This window comes from Meleagris gallopavo, chromosome 5 (assembly GCF_000146605.3).
Source record: "Meleagris gallopavo isolate NT-WF06-2002-E0010 breed Aviagen turkey brand Nicholas breeding stock chromosome 5, Turkey_5.1, whole genome shotgun sequence".
Classification (NCBI taxonomy): Eukaryota; Metazoa; Chordata; class Aves; order Galliformes; family Phasianidae; genus Meleagris; species Meleagris gallopavo.
Window position 1 is genome coordinate 39,859,388 of NC_015015.2, and position 6,538 is coordinate 39,865,925.

Here is a 6,538-nt window from a genome sequence, read left to right on the forward strand (position 1 = left end):
CCTTGATACCGGCGGGCAGAGCCACCTTCCGGGAGCCTGAGCAGCCCGCGAGGCTACTATGGGAAACGTAGTCCTCGACTTGCAGTTCGGCCTTGGGGAAGGAAGCACGGAGAACTTCAACTCCCAAGAAGCCTTGCGAGGCAGCCGGACCAGGCGAGCAGCGGACACCCGCAGGAGGAATAACTGGAGGCCAGGCCCCGCCCCTCCAGGAGCCGTTGACTATTCTGAGGCCGCGGCTGCGGGGCGGAGAACTGGAGGTCACTTCCCACTTCTCGCGGCAGCCGCTACGATAGAGCGCAGTCCGTGACGTACAGCAGTCTTTATAAATGTGTGTAAAATATACAGTTTTACAAAATAAGCATTAATGTTTACAAACATTTACATTTTCTAAACATAATGTAAATAAACAGAAAGAGAACAAACAGAAGCTGTGGCTCTGCTGACACAGATGCATGCTCCGTACTTTATACAGAGGAGGAGGCTGGAAGCCTGGCTGATCCACTGAAAAAATGAGTGTGTGAGCTACCAGCAGGCTGTGTGTCCGACCGGGAAGGCAACTCCTTCCTTCTCCCTCAACTTTTTCAGACTTGCGTTTTTGAGCCAGGCACTTCACTGTTCACAAATGCTGCATCTGCTACCTGTGTGCAGTAAAAAGGGGCAAAATGTTACAAACTGCTGTGTTGCAAAGCCTCAAAGAGAGAAATGAAATAACGTGGATGTTAAATGCAACTGCATAGAATTGATACAGAAGATCTTTTCAGTTTGGGAGGATGATATGTAAGAAATCAATGATTTAAATGTGCATACGAAGCTTAAGAAGCTGTTTAACTTTTCAAGCACAAAACATTTTTATATTGTTATATGAAATCATATGTATCTCAGTATTTCTGTTATTTGAAGTACTGTGTTGCAAGAGTCACTTTATAGTGATTGCTTTTAGAGAGGCCAGTGTGGTCTTTTTCTCCTTAAGGTTCATGCTGGTTTTTTAGTACTCTTGTTTTCTGCTTGAGCAAGTGGGTAGGACCAGGTGACCTCCAGACATCCCTTCAAACCTTAGTTGTTCTTAGTGATTTTGCAGTCCTTTCTGAATGCAGACACCACTTTCATAGTTCTTCCCTCCTAATTGCTCAAGTGTGAGAGATAGCTCAATATCAATATTCTACTTGAGTGTATTTAAAACTGACAAACCTCAAGCTTTACCCAGCAGTACCTCCTAGTTAGTCTTCAGCAACTAGGAGCTTTATTTTTTTCCTATTTTTTTTTCCCCATGAAATAAACAAACAGGAGAAGCACAAGATTTTCTTAAATCCCACAACCATAAAGTTTCATGACTACTTGTTCTTGAAGTTGGAGATAAATTGGTTATACAGTCATGAATCTTCAATAACCTAGTACCACACTCTTTCATGTACCTATTTGACATTTGGTCTAGTGAGTGGTGCTGTGCCAAAGCAGCATCTTCAATATAATTTCTTTTTTACTGACCGAACAAAAATTATTTTAGTTACTAAAACTAGAAATAGGTAGTAGATGGCACACCTTGCATGTGTCTAGAATGTGTAGATGAATAAGAAGAAAAATATTTATTCTACTCTTCACTTAATAATCTCCCTATTTTGAACACTTCATCATATATATATTACAAGATTTAATTGTTGATATCTTGTAATCCCTTTGGGAGCTTATGTAGGATAGCAATTAGAACTAATTGCTTCTTTGGAAGCACCTGTTGTGGTTTGTCAGATTTGCATATAAGCCATATAATGAGTGTAAAGATGTCCAAGATATCTTATGAGATCTGGCAGGAAAGAGTAATGTTATTTCTAAATAAACTCACTGCCAAAACAATGGAATTATAAGCCTTGAAGTATTGAGATACGCACAGGATGAACCACCATTCCTGTCACTAGAGGGAGCATCTGTAACAGTGGAAAAATGTACTTTGTCACCGCTTGTCATGGTTAAAGTAATAGGAACTGGGAAAGGGAGAGCTGAAAAAGCACCAGGAAAAAAAGAAATTGCACTATGCAGTAGTTTTTCAAGAGATTTTTCTGTCTTGTTGATTTATTAGGATTGGAACAATGCTCTATTGTTCTTGGAACAATATTCATTGTTGAAAACCTCTTCATTTCCTTATAGTGAGGGCATACAGGATTTTGAATGTCTGTTTCTAGAGTTCTATATATAACAGTATATATATCTATGTATATGCATTTAATATATATATATATCATTGAACATGTACATATGTAAAATGTTGGTGATAGTTATAATACATTATTTTAGTATAAAGGAAATGAACATTTGTTTATATTTTACATGGGATGACAAGTTGCCGCTCAATTTGAAGTGCTAAATGCCATCACTTTTCAGGACTGGTGTGGTCAGAACTACTGATTCCTTTCTACATTCTAAAATACTTGCAGTCTTCCCTAAGCTAAACAGTACTTTTCCATCATTCCTTTAATGGTCATGCTTCTAAAATCTTCTATTTTCTTCACTATCCACAGAATAATCCTCAGTTTTTCTGTTTCTGTCTTGGCAATTAATGACCAGAACCAGATACAGTACTTCAGACAACTCAATAAATGCAAAGTGGAATAACTGCATAATATTCTATTTTTTCCTGACATCCAGAAGGTGTCTTCTTGCATGTAGTGACTTGCATTTTCCTCTTCCTGTTAAGCTATCAAAGTCATTTTAAAAATATGATAATGTGATCTAGAGTTTACAGACCTCTCTAGCCTGGGGCCATATGTAGCTTTGCAAACATACTTTTGGTTTCATCATCCACCAGCTTGTTAAGGAAAACACTGTCCAGAGAGAACAGAACATGTCTAGGGGAAGACAGAGCATGGCTAGCAGGATGTATCCCCCTGGGCTGGGTATCAGGGCAGCAGAGCTGGACAATAACAGGGCAAAGTAGAGGGGGAAGATCACCGCCCTCAGCCAACTGGCCACACTCTTTTTAATGCACCCCAGGATACCATTGGCCTTCTTGACCACAAGAGCACACTACTGGCTAATGGCCAACCTGTTTTCCACCAGGACCCCCAAGTTCTTCTCCTCAGAGCTCATCACCAACAGGCCACCCCCTAACCTGTATATGTGGTTATTCCTCCTCCTGTGCAAGACTCTACACTTGCTCTTGTTAAACCTCATCAGGTTCCTTCGTGCACAACTCTCCAGTCTGTCCATGGTATCACAGTCCTCAGTTGTGCCAGCTACTCCTCCCTGCTTTGTATCATCAGCAGGCTTACTGAGGGTGGACTCTGTCCCGTCATCCAGATCACGGATGAAGATATTGAAAAAGATTGGATCCAGAACAAACCCCTGGAGAGCACCGCTAGTTACAGGCCTCCAATCAGACTCTGCACAGCTGATGACAACCCTCTGAGCATTTCCAGTTAGCCAGTTCTCAATCCACCATCCTCTTATCTATCTCACATATTCTAAGTTTCATAACAAGGATGTTCTGGGAGACAGTATCAAACACCTTGCTGCAATTAAGATACACAACATTCCCTGTTCTCCTCATATCTACCAGCTGGTGACAACATCACAGAAGGCTAGCAGGTTGGTCAAGCATGATTTCCCCTTGGTGAATCCATGTTGACTACTTCTGATAACCTCCTTCTCTTCCCATTGCTTGGAGATGGCATCCAGAACAAATTGTTTCATCACCTTTCTAGAGAGGAGGTGAGGTTGACTGGCCTGTAGTTTCCCATATTCACCTTGCTGTTTTTGAAGACTGGGGTGACACTGGCTATCCTCTAGTCTTCAGGTACCTCTCCCATTTGCCAGGATCTTTCAAAGATGTTAGAAAACAATTCAGCCAGTTCTCTCAGCAAACATTGGTGCATCCCATTGGGGCCCATGGTTATATGTGCATTGATTTTAGCTAGATGCTCTCTGACCAGATATACCTCAAACAATGGAAAGTCTTCCTCTACCCAGACTCTCTCTCTTATCTCCAGGGTCTGGGATTCCTGAGGGCTAGTCTGAGCAATAAAGACTGAAGCAAAGAAGACATTCAAAATTTCAGCCTTCCCAGTGTCCCCTGTTACCAAGGCATCCACTTCATTTAGTAGGGGACTCACATTTTCCCTAGTCTTCCTTTTACGTCGCATACCTGAAAAAACCTTTTTTGCTATCCTTTACCTCCTTTACAAGGTTTAATTCTAAGAGGGCCTTACCCTTCCTTGTTGTATCCCTACGGGGCCTGACAACACTCCTTTATTCTTCCCAGGTGGACAGGTCCCCTTTTCCACATTTCACGGACTTTTTTTCCTTTCAGTTTATCCATGAGATCCTTGTCCATCCATGCTGGCTTCTCGCCACCTCATCCTTGACATTTCTTTGGCCTAAAGCCATTCATTGTTGATATTTTTTACCTATTATTAATAGCTGGGAAGATATTTATTCCTTCCATTAACACTTCCTGGACTACTGTGGTTGCCATGGAGCAGCTGACATACCAAGGCTTCTATTACCAGTTCTTGTGCTCTTACTTTTCTCCCCACTAAATAAAATGTAACTGTGCCTCAGTGACTGAGGAATTAAACGATGTAGTCATCCTCTAGTTTAAGAGCCTGCAGCAGAATTACTATGGATAGCTAATAGGAGGTAGCTTATTAGTAAAGGTAAGTAACATAAGGATATCTTTTGTACACAAAATGAGTAAGTATGATTGGGTTTATGCAAACCTACTGAAATGACTCAAATCAAGGGACTGCTTATTCTCCACCAAAAAAAAAAATTAGTATTCTTTTGCTTAGTCCACAAAAAGTAGTACATAAAAAGTAACACTGGATGCAGAATGAGAGGAAGGGAGAGAGAGTTTTCAAGAGAGCACGCACAATAGGTTACAAAATATCACTCCATCAGTGCTACCTTTAAAGAGGGAGTACAGGTCTCCAGTCCCTTGAACTCACTCGCTCTTGCTTGCTGTGAAAAACAGACTCTTCCATAGTACTCTTAGTCTGCATTGGATCATCAACAAAGTTAAGAGAAGACAGAGATTGAGCTGGAAGTGGAATTTAATGCTACAGCTCGAAGTTGACAAGCTGCTGCCGGACAGTGTCAGTGCAGTATTTTCTGTGTAAAAAACTATGACTTTCAACTATGGCTCTTAGACACTGCCTAGAAATCAAGTGTAGAATAGACTCATGGCAGCTAAAAGCATTGATCCAGAGAAGATAGAGATTTCTCAGGTGATCTATTCATTTTGCCTGTGTCAATCATTTATTTCCCCAAGTCAAAAGGAACTGAGGAACTGAGATTTTCATGTCCTGTTGCTAATACAGAATGCAGTATCCCTGGGACAAGCTGGCTATTTTGGAGTAAGAACAAGAAAATCAGCAGAGAAGTTTGATATTCTAGAAAAATCCTGAAGGCAGCTGAAGCATGCTAAATATTACAACACATGGTATGTTAGAAGAAGTTGACTAAGTGGTTGATTACTGTCTTTGGATAAAGGATGCAAGCTGAGCCTAACTCTACTTCACTAAAATTTTATTCTTGTTTCGTTTTTGTTGTATCTATATTGCATTTTTTTTACTTATGACCATGTCTAATTTCTTACTGTGAGCAGGTTACTTCTCTCAATTTCCTCCTGCCTAGAGAGTTACAAACACTTTTTTTGACATTTGGTTGACATTATTCTTGTTTTGTGCACAATATGTGCATGAAGGAGAAATGACTGGCATTTTGACTAAAAGAGTAAAAAGTATTGAGGCAAAGTATTAATGAATTTTCTTTGTGCTACCTCATTGAATTCAACAGTTATATATTTATATTTTTAAAAATGTTTGTTTTTAGGTAGCATCACATGTGTATGAAGAAAGCTAGAATTAGTTTAGTATTAACCAGGTCTTTTCAGCTTTCATTATGTCTGTCAGATGCAGATCTGACTGCTGTGATGTCTGTGCACTTTGTAAATCAGTGTCCCTACCAGTGACCACTCAAAATGACAGTGGTTCCACCTTGTTTATATAAAGGTTGGATATTTTCTTTCTCATCTTATGTGAAAGGATTTTATCTTTTTTGGTAATTTGATAAAAAGGTTTCTCTTTCCATTTTGCTCTCTTTTTTCGTGTAGCTTTCAAAATCACTTTTTTTTCAAATTTTTAATGCTGTTTTTATCTACTTTACCATATTTATTTACATATTTACTTTACAGATAGGGAATTTTTATTTGGTGAAAAGCATTGAATAGTTAAATGGTTAAGGTTGGAAGGGACCCTTAAAGGTCATATAATCATTTAATTACTAAGGTAGCCTTCTAAGATCCAATCGCCTAAGTCCAACCGTCGACCCATCAGCACTACGCCCAGTAACTACGCCCCTAAAATCACCCGTTCAAGCTCGAGCTGCTGTTCCAAGCGACTCGGTATTGCTCTGAACAGCCCCGTCCCTCCTCTCTGCGGCAGAGGTGCTGGAAAACGGGTGCGGCGTCCGCAAGTCACTCCACCGCGTTAGAAGGCAGCTCCACGAGTTCGTCCCGCAGCCGACCGCAAAGGCGAAGCGGCCAGGCCGC